Source organism: Xenopus tropicalis, chromosome 9, assembly GCF_000004195.4.
Source record: "Xenopus tropicalis strain Nigerian chromosome 9, UCB_Xtro_10.0, whole genome shotgun sequence".
Taxonomy (NCBI): Eukaryota; Metazoa; Chordata; class Amphibia; order Anura; family Pipidae; genus Xenopus; species Xenopus tropicalis.
The window spans coordinates 35,236,988-35,250,105 of NC_030685.2; positions in this window are offsets into that span (position 1 = coordinate 35,236,988).

Genomic DNA, 13,118 nt, shown 5'->3' on the forward strand with positions numbered 1-13,118 from the left:
ACAGCTCATTTGGAATAAAAGATGGTATTTGCTTAGTGTAGAATGCCTGCTGTGAATGTATTCACATGGTTACAAAGTACTATATTAAAACTTGCCCCAGTTGTAATGGGGTCACTGTACTGATAAATCATGCTCTTACAATACAGTTGCATCCAGGTATTATCTGTCACATTTAACAAATGCATCTGGGCTGCCTCAATTTTACTTTTCATTTAATGAATAATTCTCTGCTTCCAGGAAACCCTTTGTGAGAGCCGGACTGTCATTCAAGTTTTCTGATTAGAATTACAGTTAACCTCTCCTAACACTTTCAGGAATAGCTGCAGCGCAGATGGAAATTGTTTGTCATTCATTCTCCATAGCAATTCCTATTGTGACAGAGCATTTTAATTATGCAAGAGATGTTTATCAAAGATCAGAGACAGGGAATTAAAGGTCTACAGGGCACAGAAACCAAGTTAGATAATCAAGTACCTAAATATTTCCCACAGTTTGCACTGTGATTCCTTTCCTGCTAATTAAATGCTGGGCTGAGTGTGAGGGAGCTATCATCATGTAACATCCTTTTTCAACTTAAATATAACATTTTACACAGGTTTAATGGTTTACTGCTAAATAAGAATTGTGTTTTTAGATACAGTATATATACTGTAGAGTGGCTTTCTTAGCTATTTTATAAAAAACCATTCATCTCTTCTAAGATTAATAAGACATGTTGAGTTAAGGTTGCCATGAAATAAAGCAATAATTAAAATAATTCCTTAAACAACCATGTAACAAAAAACAAAAAACTGGATAAAATATATAATGGCTGATGGACAGTAACCTCAGTTACCAGAAAAACTGCCGGTGGCTCTATGTGTCAGTGGGCCCCCCTGGGCATAATCATTTGGCCTATTTCAGTATTTCCTAATACTGTATGGGAACAAAGAGAATAAAGAGGTGAAATAACAGAATAGTATGTAATTAAAAGAGACTAGGAGAATAAAGACGTTGAGTGAGGACAGGAGGAAATAGCCTGGAGTGTGGGCCCATGATCTAAGGTTTTCTGGTCGTCCCCTGGCTTCCCATTCTGAGCTTGAGTAAGCTCTTATCCCACTACTAATGGTCAACAGAGGAATGTAATCAAATAAAAGACCTCCTCCAACCTTCACCCTGCATATACCCAGAGACTGATGAAATGCTGTTTAATATCTTATAGACTAATATATTAAGTAGTGAAAAGAATAGAACAGAGGTTATCGACTTAATAATGCTGATATTCTAATATGTAGGATTCGATAGAAGTAATAAATAAAAATATATTCATTAATTTCTCAATAAATTACTGATGTATTTCTACATGTTTCTAAACAAAAAATTGTCAGATGCATGGGATTACTTCTCTCACTTATCATAATCTTATCTTTTGGGCTTAAGGATCAGGATAATTTAGGCTAATGCCACACGGGGCTGATCCTCAGCCTGCGGAAAAACGATTGCTCTTTTCGCTGGCATCACCTTCCAACACTTCCTGCACCCGGAAGCATTTTGCCAATCCGGGTGCAAGCGGGTAACAGCTCTGAAATAAGAACTCTCGCGTTTCACGTTTCTCTTTGCACAATGCAGGCATGGTAGGCTGCTGTCAGCAGAGGGGCTGAACTATCGGGCCCCAGTCCACAAATTTCTTTTTCCTCTGTAGTTACACCACTATTTATTTTCTCTTTCCCCTCTAAATATATTGTGCATTATGTTAATTAAAGGAGCATAACCCTGTGAATGTCCAGTTATAAGGACTCATAGGTTCAGTTGGAGTGTGGATTCCACTGAAGTCATAAGGAAGATAAAGGGGAATGCAGTGAAGTAACTGTATTTAAAACACACTTAATACATACACAGGTTACTTACAACCATGCGCATAAATAAATCTTAGAATGATTTAGTGACCTGCAAACAAAATTCCCCGCAGAATTTATACTGAAGATTAGGATCTGGGTCTGTTTCTCTTGCTGTGCCTTGATATTCATTAAAAAATAGTAAGCGCAACAAAACACAAGGCCACTTTATAAATAGAGGACTTGTTTCATTAATGTAAATGTTATATGTTCAACACACTGGAACAGCAGAATGTGAAAATGAATTATATGCATTCATATAATTACATGTAGATGACAATCGATATGCAGTCCACAATAGGTGATGTATGGATGATTAATGAGACAGAATATAAATTGTAGTGTTTATGCACCTTCCATAGTAAATATGGGCACTTACCAAGTTGCACTACAAATGATGTGTCTGGCATTGTAGTGGGTGCAAATTGTGTAAGTGGCAATGCTCATGGCACTGGAAATTATATTAGTCCTTGAGTTCAAATTAGTTCTATGTGTAAATGCAATATGCAAAGTCCTGGATGTAATACTTACTCACGCCAGAAGATAATCCCATGGCTTTCTTCCCTCTGTTCACTCCATACATTGCACCCTGCACCTTATGGGGCGGGCAGGAAATCAGCAGCAACCTGTGTGTTAGAACAGTGTGTATGGGTAAATGTGCTTAAAATAAATCATCAGTGATAACACAATGGGGCTCATGTATAAACACAGGGCAAATTTGCACATGGGCAATAACCCATAGCAACCAATCGGTGATTGGTTGTTTTTAACCAGCTGCAGGTTGAACAATGAAAACTAATATTTGATTGGTTGCCATGGGTTATTGCCAAGGGAAAATTTGCAGAGTGTTTATAAATTAGCCCCACTGACAAGAACTATATATTTGTTTTTATTTTCACCTGACATTTCCAGGAGGCAGGACTCCTAGGTAACTCAGAAGCTTTGGTGAATTAAACATTTTTTTAAAGGATAGTGGCACATTTATTATAATGTGTAAGCCATAATCATTGATGTTGTTGCCCATAGCAACCAATTACAGCTTTTGTTTTCTAACTTCTAGGTGACTTTTCATCACCGGTGATGTTGGCTTACACACTATAGGGGTACATTTATCATGCTGTGTAAAAAGTGGAGTGAAACATTGCCAGTGATGTTGCCCAGGGCAACCAATCAGCAATTAGATTTTAACAGTTAGAAAACCAAAGCAAAGCATCTGATTGGCTGCTATGAACAACATCACCGGTGATGTTTTACTCCACTTTTTACACAGCATGATAAATATACCCCTTAAATACATATGCCCCTCAGTGTACAAGCTTTATGTGCAGAGCTTTTCTTCTGGGGAGTAGAAAAATGACAATTCTATGAAGCATTACAAAGCCATCTTTTAATGCTTGTGCAAAACACTACCTATCGACTTATCTGCTACAACCTAGCTGTTATGATATAAAACCAGTAAATCAATTTCATAATCTGTTTGTCGTTTAACATGTAAATGCTTTTTAAATTTTTTGAACAAAACGTGCCTGAACAATGGCATGCTATTATCCACATGATACATCTGAAACTTTTGCCTATCAGGACTGGAAATCCTTTGAGCCGAAGGCTGAAAAAGTAAAACTAGACAACATTGGATTAGCGTTAGCAGAGTCTTTCCCAGAGGGTCACAAAAATCAATTTTAGATCACTTCCTTATCATTCCGTGGGATCAATTATAATCAATTTAACTTCACTGCCTGTAGTGTATGTCATTCCTCTTTCATTTAAGAAAGCGGTTTTCTTTAGAGAAAGAAAATGTTGGACATGAAGGAGATTTATTCTTTGGTTTGTTTGTGAATATCCCACAGTATGTGGATTATTTCGAGATTAGAAACAATTGTTTGTTTAATCAACGCAAAAAACGCTTTCAAAATACGTTTTCTTCTTTTAAAAAGTACAGGCAAAATGAATCTGAATTAAAAAGGTAATACTTATGTTTATATTTTGTAATACCTAAGTATAAATATGCTGTATAAGGCCTTCACTGCTGTATTAGGCCTTCACTAGAAATAAATCCTTGTATGCTTGTATGCTTGTATGCTTTTTACAGATATTATACTGTAAAATGGTCCTGCTAAATTGTACTTAGCACAAGGGAATATGCACACTGGCATAGTTTCATTGGCAATAAAAATACTTAGAAGGTTGTTCATACTAAAATAACAGCTACTTACTTCTGTTAACCACCTTTTTCAAATACAGACTCCTATAAAGTCAGATCATGTCCACTGGCCACTAGGCTATGCATCTTCTGTATTTGCATAAGGGGACACTGCAAACAAAAGTATGATACAACAAAAAGAGGAGAAAGTTTGTGAACAGTTAGTAGACAGCTGGATTTTACACAGCAGAGTCACAATAACCTGCAAATAATTAGAGATTCTTGTGATACTTCCAGAAAGGGAAACATTTCAGTTTTGGAGAAATTACTGTTAAATTTCCCAGCTTCATAAACTTTTTTTTGTCCAATTTTGGCATATAATGTATAACTCTGGGATTTGGTCAAAAAGATGGCATCAATTGCAGAGTTCTTTTTTTTTCTTCATGTGAGTTTTTTTCCCAAAATTTTTTTAACCCTATCATGGGGAAAAAAGCAATGCCAGAAAACACTAGCGAGTTAAAGAAATCACATTTTCTGAATTTGTTTATGTTCTTACATAAGCCCTTAAGTGTTAGTAGGCTCAGTATAAGCCCCTAAGTATTAGTATGTTTTGAAAACACTGAAATCACTAGCAGAGGTTTTGCCATTTAGAACCACAAAAAGCCATATCATTTTAAATATGCTTAATTATCAGGCTCACTTTCTATGATAGATGCAGGGTTATTAGTTTTTCTGATGTGTATTTCTCTTTTGAACAGTTCATATACAATCAGCGCACCAGAGGTCACCCCTTTAGATTAGAGGAACAGAGCTTCCATTTGAAGCAGCGTAGGTGATTTTTTCACTGTGAGGGCAGTGAGGTTGTGGAATGCCCTTCCTAGTGATGTGGTAATGGCAGATTCTGTTAATGCCTTTAAGAGGGGCCTGGATGAGTTCTTGAACAAGCAGAATATCCAAGGCTATTGTGATACTAATATCTACAGTTAGTATTACTGGTTGTATATATAGTTTATGTATGTGAGTGTATAGATTGGTTAGTATAGGTTGTGTGCTGGGTTTACTCGGATGGGTTGAACTTGATGGACAATGGTCTTTTTTCAACCCTATGTAACTATGTAACTATGTAACTATATTGGTTTTGTATGTCAAATGATTTATATTTGCTGTAATTGAAACCTTAACCCTTCTTTTCTATCTCTAGAGTGCTGTGGGTGTCATGTACTACTGTCATTTTAATTTGTGCCTTATAAATAATAAATAAATAATAATATGTTTTTAAAACTTTGGGCCAATATACATTTTCCTTTATCCCTACATCTCCCTGTATGTCACACCTTGTGTCTCAATCTTTTCTCCTCACGACTGGACTACTGCAACCTGCTATTAACCGGCCTCCCTAACTCCCATCTTTCCCCCCTACAGTCTATATTAAACACCGCTGCCAGAATTCTCCTCCTCTCATCCAGGAGAGTTCAGGCCCTTCCCCTGCTAAAGTCCTTATTGTGGCTTCCTTTTAAACAAAGAATATCTTACAAACTTCTTCTCTTAACCTTCAAAGCCCTCCATTCCTCTGCTCCTCACTACATCTTTTCCCTTGTGTCTCCGTACGTTCCTGGCCGACTCCTTCGTTCCTCGCAGAGCAATCGCTTGGTTGCGCCCCCCACTACTACTGCTGTTTCCCGCCTTAAACCTTTCTGCCTTGCTGCCCCTTACATTTGGAATGCCCTCCCTGATTTCCTCCGAAGAGGATCCTCCCTCAGTCTTTTTAAAACTAAACTTAAAGGGGCTGATTTACTAACCCACGAATCCGACCCGAATTGGAAAAGTTCCGACTTGAAAACGAAAATTTTGCGACTTTTTCGTATTTGTTGCGATTTTTTCGGCTTCTTTACGAATTTTTCGTTACCAATACGATTTTTGCGTAAAAACGCGAGTTTTCCTTAGCCATTACGAAAGTTGCGTAAAAAGTTGCGCTTTTTTCGTAGCGTTAAAACTTACGCGAAAAGTTGCGCATTTTTCGTAGCGTTAAAACTTAAAAGGTGCAAAGTTTCGCGTAAGTTTTAACGCTACGAAAAAAGCGCAACTTTTTGCGCAAGTCTTAACGCTACGAAAAATCGCCAGATTTTACGCAACTTTCGTAATGGCTACGAAAAACTCGCGTTTTTACGCAAAAATCGTATTGGTAAGGAAAAATTCGTAAAGAAGCCGAAAAAATCGCAAAAAATACGAAAAAATCTCAAAATACCGATCATTACGAAAAAAACACAATCGGACTCATTTCGACCCGTTCGTGGGTAAGTAAATCAGCCCCAAAGACTACCTTTTGGAGCACTCACCCAGCACCTGATCTGGGAACTAGCACTTATATTTTAATGTCACCCACTGTGACACTTATATTTGCCTATTTGTGTCTGTAAGTTACCCTCCCATATAGATTGTAAGCTCTACGGGGCAGGGACCTCCATCCTCTTGTGTCTTTGACTCTTAACTTATTGCAACTGTATGTAGCTTGTATCTATCTGTATTTATTGTTGTACTTTGTATTTATCTATTATTATCTTATTAACACCCTGTTTGTATTAATGTATTCTACTGTACAGCGCTGCGTGCATAAGTAGCGCTTTATAAATAAAGACATACAAACATACATACAAATTGTAAGCTCTTTTGGGCAGGGCCCTCTTCACCTCTTTTATCGGTTATTGGTTGCCTTTTATGTTATTCTGTATGCCCAATGTATAAATCCATTTATTGTACAGCTCTGCTGAATATGTTGGCGCTTTATAAATACATGTTAATAATAATAATGTCACTGCAGTTATATTTCCACTTGACCTATGGCTCATTAATATACATGTTATATCAGGCTGATTCTATAGCTTGCAGATATGCTATTAACATGCAAATCCAAACTAATAAGCAATGATTTAACGATACTTTAACAAGTACTACTGGCATTGATATTTTTATGCATATTAATAAGACAATGTCATATAAATAGACTGCTTTTTATCTTGCTGTTAATATGCTAATTGCATTCTTTTGTTAAAGTCGTAATGGTACTGCAGGGATTGGGATGCTTTTTAACATTCTAATAGAAACTGAAGGGTCATGCAATATTGATGATGCCGCTATCGCTGCTTAACCTCTCCCCCATGTACCAAAAAAACAGAAGCACGCATTAGCTTGCAAAACACAAATATAAATGAACAGTCTGCATAAATAACAAAAAAGGCCAAAGAACAACATTTTATTACAAAATGGTACCAGAAACTGCTAATCAGTTTGACACAAATTCATCAATGACTATTGGCATTTGAGCATGATAAGTCATATTCTAACCCATCAATTCTTTCTTATAATGTTGTATAACACCTGAAAATGAAAAAGTCACAAGTATGTACTTTCTGAAAAGCATGAAATGTTTTTTCTACTGTGTAGTAAAAAAAAACAAACCAGAAACAAATTAAGGGGGTTCACTGTAGCCTTCCAATCTCTCCAATCCCTCTAGAACCATGTTTAAAATGTATTTGATATGGTGCATGGCAAGGCAAGCTCTAGTGTTGACTCAGAAACAAAAATCATAAAGCAATAACCCTGGTCCCTAGCAGAAAATAAGACAACAGAGAGAACATGTTGATAATTAGACAAAGCAAAAAGAGAATGTACATAGATTTGTTCAGTTAGTGGTAAACAAGGAAACTACACTGGCATATGGACAGTGATGATATAATCATAAAAAGATATCTTATTAGGTTCACTGTGGCTAAGAGGTGATGATGGAAATACACTGACACATGCCAATGTTAAAATTAAGGTTGTCATTGTGGGCTGCTCTGGAACTAAGTAGGGTTACAGTGTAAAAAATTATAGTGGCATTACTGTATAGTATATTCACCATGGGGATATTAACATGGCATGGCCCAGGGCATGTTGCTTCTTGGGCACACCACGCAGTAATATGTAGTTCATAATCATCATCCTAAGCAGCAAACAAGGCAGCATCTCCAGCAGGGATTTAACCTGATAACCTGGAAGACCATTCCTTAGGTAGCAGAAGTCCAGGCAGGATGTCAGGTCTGGGGAAAAGAATAGTAATTCATTGTTGTCAAATGTCACTCATTTCCATGAATAGTCCTTGGTTTTGACTCTGTGTCCATAATAATGTCACTAGTTTATAAAACTGACCAATGCCACAAAAAATAAATTTAATAGATACACAAAAGGGGGTTGTGGGAGCACTCCAAGGCTAAATAGAGTATACAAAGGGCTATACTCTATTTAGCCTTGGGGTGCTCCCACAACTCCCTTTTGTGTATCTATGTATTTTAGAGTTACTCTGCAGGAAGAATGGCCAAACTTCCATGTGGGTGCAGCACCCCCACACCTTTCCCTTTAATGGTGGTCTTATGCCTTTAAAAAAATGGGTGTTGGTTAATGGGCAGTCTTCTCCTTTACAAGCCGCAAGTGGGGGAGGATTAAGCCTGTAGATCCAATGCTGTGGTCTTGGCAATCTCTCTCTATAAAAGCTGAAGGCATGGGAGTGACTAAGCCCTCTGACTCAAACCAGCCCCCAGGTCAAGAATGGCTACTGTGCATGGGAGTGCCAGCCTTTAAAAAATATGACCAAAGGTAAATAGATAGGACCACCATACGGGGTTAACCTTGACGTGGTATGGTGGCTTCCCAATCTTATGATCATAATTTTGTAACTAAAAAACCCTCTTTGTTTTTGTTAATACATGCACTAGCATAGATAATTTACTTATGAAACAGGGGACCAGGGAATGTGCATTGATCAATCCCCTCACTTTTTTTGTTTGCTTGCACAAAAATCATTTCACAATCTTATAAGTAGAAATAAGTTAATCTCTTACTTTCTAAACTACAGGTAATGAACATGGGTAAGTTAACAATATTTTATAGTTATAATTTAATGATTTATAATCAAATAAATGTATCATGCTGTATATTGTAGGTATGTCTCATGCACCAGTCTGGTGCAGTTTTCATAGGACACAATAGCCAAGCTAAACAGAGTAGCTACCTTTGAGTTCTTTTCAGCTTAACAAGGCAAATGAAAATTGCTGGCACTCCATCAAATACTGTAGCTGCAACTATGCATATTGAAACAGAGAATTTCAGGAAATATAAGGACACTGATACTGCACATCCAATTAAATAAACTTTGATTATGGTGCCTGCAAGATCCACCTGCATAATAATACCAAATATGCCACTTTTATTGAAAAAGAATACATCTTTTTATTCACATACTAAAGAAAGAAATAACGCATTGCATCTCAATGGAAAAGTATTGGGAGAATTGCAAATGATCTTTCTATTATTATTCATGTGCAAGACACTATGTGCAGAAGTGAAATTCACTCTGTGATTTCTTTTTTGTTTTGTGAATAAAAATGTGCCTAATTATCTGTATGCCGCTATGATCTCTTTAGTATAACTTGCGAAAACATTATTCTGTTTTGTATTTAGGGTAAAGTTTTAGGGGGCTATTTGGCGGCAGAAGTCAGAACACACTGAAATCAATGCCCATTTAGGGGCTATAACCATCCATGTAAAGCAACCCACAGCATTCACTGCTCATTACATTGGGAAGTAGTTAGTAGCAAGCATTCTGATTTAGCAACAAATAAAATGTCCCTTTATTTCCTCTCTATGTGAAGTAAAACTGCAACTCCACGTAGTAGCACCAAGTTTCGTTTCTTGAAGACCTTGTTAGGTAATGATGGCGTGCAGTTAAAATGATACTAGTAATGATACAACTAATGACTGTATAAAAATGTATTTCAGTAAACTCAAAATTGATTAAAGAGAAGAGCTGTTATGATGGATTGTGACTTGACAGTTCTAAAAGCTAAATAACCTACAGAAAGTCTTTCCAGGACATAGGGGCTTATTTACAGATGCTTGTGCATGTTTATTTCATATTTGCACATCTTCTACTGAAAGTCCTGCCAATTGGCTCCTATGGTGTAAATGTCTTCCCAAAACAGCACCCGAACAGCTGCTTAGTTTGGGGGAGTGTTGGGGAGGAGTCCAATTCAATTGGCTGATGTGGAACGCAAGTGGCATGTAATGATATCAAATTATGAAACAATTCCTAGCATGGATTCACTAATCTAGCATGAATTCCACTGATTCATATACATTATTTAACTGAATAAATATTCAGAGACATCAACCCCCTGGAAGCTGAATCTGGGGGTGAGTGTGACATGCTCAGACATGCTCCTTCCCTGATGGGGGTGAACATTTTATGAGCACTGACAAATCTAAACTCCTTTTAAAAAATAAATAATACTTTAAAAAGGAAGACTAAACTTACTAAGAAACAAAATAATGCTTTATTTGAGTGAAATGTATTACTATTTTTGTGCTTTTTATTATATTTATTTAACAGGTTTTTCAGAGTTTAGCAAAAAATATGTAGTGTTGCAAAAATCACAAACACCCCATCTGGATTTATATTAATGTGTTCTTTTTAATTTTCTAATCTCATTTATGAAGGTGGAGTACATTCACAGATAGCATATAATTAGGGATTGCAAAGTGTTTTGATCAACTGTAGCTTAACCTAGATATAAACCTCATTAACAGTAGTATTGCTTGTAGGAAACAGCTCTTTTGGTTTTATAGCTACTCAGATCAAAGGCAGGCTTTTAAACTAATGTTTAGCATTGGCTTACATAATTTCCCTTCAGCACTGTAACATCACACTGCTTATTGAATACATGAAACATACTGAATAATAGACATCTTTGATTTATAACATATGACTGAGCAATTCCATATTCATACTAAGAGATGAGACAGGGAGTTATTTATATTTTCATACTTGCCTGTTGAATTTTATTGGATCTTTAGATCAAAATAGAATTTATTTATTCTCAAATAATGGTAAAACGAGAAATGAGTTACAACATTATATAGGAGGAACATTATACGTACAGTGCTTTGCTACACACCGAGGTTTTGAGTCAATATTGAACTGTATTGTGGCTCTCAGAGCCCCAAAATAATAAAAAGTTTTACTATGATGTAGAGATTAATATTCTGAGACAAATTGAAATTGGTCATAATTTTTCATTATTAGTGTTTCATACCTCCCAATTGTCCCGATTTTTGCGGGACATTCCCGATTTTTACAGCTCAGATTCTTACTGAAAAGTCCCTCATTTCCCTTTAATCTCCAGCAATGAATGCTAAAAAAAGATACAAAGTTTCTCAAACTTAATTAAATAAGCTTTTACACCTTTTAAAAAAATAAGTGGCTTTTGGCAGAGAGCCCAGAAAAGTTAACCAGCTACACCTACACTTAGGGGCTGATTTACTAAGACACGAATTCGAATCCGAATTGGAAAAATTCCGATTGGAAAACAAACATTTTGCGACTTTTTCGTATTTTTTGCGATTTTTTCGGCGTCTTTACGATTTGCGTGAAAAAACGCGAGTTTTTCGTAGCCATTCCGAAAGTTGCGCAAAGTCGCGCCTTTTTCGTAGCATTAAAACTTAAAAGGCGCAACGTTTCGCGCAAGTTTTAACTCTCATGAGTTAAAAAATCGCAAAAATCGTATTGGTAACGAAAAAGTCGCGATAATTTCCGAAAAAATCGCAAAGTACCGATCATTACGAAAAAAACGCAATCAGACGCATTCGGCCCGTTCGTGGGTTAGTAAATGTGCCCCTTAGATACAATTGTAACTAATAAGCTAAACAGGAGACTTGCAGCTTAAAGGGCAATTTCATTCTGATTAGCAAAACTGTAAGACCACATAAAACAAGACCCCAAACCCCCCCAGAAATGTGTTCAACCTTTAAATAGCCTGCCACATTTTGTAAAATGGGAGTGGTATTTAGGGGCATGCGTGTGCCATTTCTTTTTGTCCCTGGTGTTTTTTGAATCATCTAGCTTTTTGGTCACCAGCTCTCCAGTTTGCAATTTCAGCAGCTAGTTGTTTGAAGGCAAAACAATCCTATTTAATGTTTAAATGATTTATTTCTAGGCTTAAAGGGATTCTGTCATGATTTTTATAGTGTATATTTTATTTTGAAGCTACACTGCTTAGATAGCAAATAATTCACTCTACCAATTAAAATGTTATTCTTGGACCAGTGAATGTATTTTTTTAGTTGTAATATTGGTGTGTAGGCAGCCATCTCTGTGCATTGTGCCTGAGTCTGAGCTTTCAGAAGGAGCCAGTGCTACACATTAGAACTGCTTTCAGGTAACCTATTGTTGCTCCTACTCCCATGTAACTGGGGGAGTCCCAAGCTGGACTTGGATTCCTTACTATTGAGTGCTATTCTGATACCTACTGGGAGCTGCTATCTTGCTCCCTTCCCATTGTTCTGCTGATCGACTGCTGGGGGGGGGGGGGGGGGTGATATCACTCCAACTTGCAGCTCAGCAGTAAAGTGTCACTGAAGTTTATCAGACAACAGGTGACATGGCTGTGGCACCCTGGGAAATGAAGAATATGGCTAGCCCCATGTGAAATTTCAAAATTAAATATAAAAAAAAATCTGTGTTTTTTAAAAATGGATTTTAATGCAGGATTCTTCTGGAGAAGCTCTAATAACTGCTGGGTTATGAAAAAAACATGTTTTCCAATGACACTATTCCTTTATGGTATGGAGATGCCAAATTTTGGAAAGATCCCTTATCCAGAAAACCCCTGTTCCTGTGCATTCTGGATAACTGGTCTTATACCTGTATGTACCTATTATATTCCTGTGTGAGATTTGCAAATGAAGGTGCAACTGTTGCCCCCGCTGAGGTACCTTAGCATTGGTAATGGGCAAAAATTGAGTGAAACGAAGAATACCAACTAGCAGAGGAAATGTGTGGGATAAAATATAGAATAATATCAACTCAAGATGTTGGCAGTGAAAGTATTTTATGACTGCTACCTTAAAATAAAACACATACATTCTCCATCCTGTATAATTAACTAATAATTGTTACTCTGCAATATACATTTATATCAATCGATTCCTGTCCTTTCAGCCTGTCGACAAAACGTATATCAAGCATTAAATGGGTAAAGCAGCATTTCTACTATTTTCAGGTTTAAAAGAAA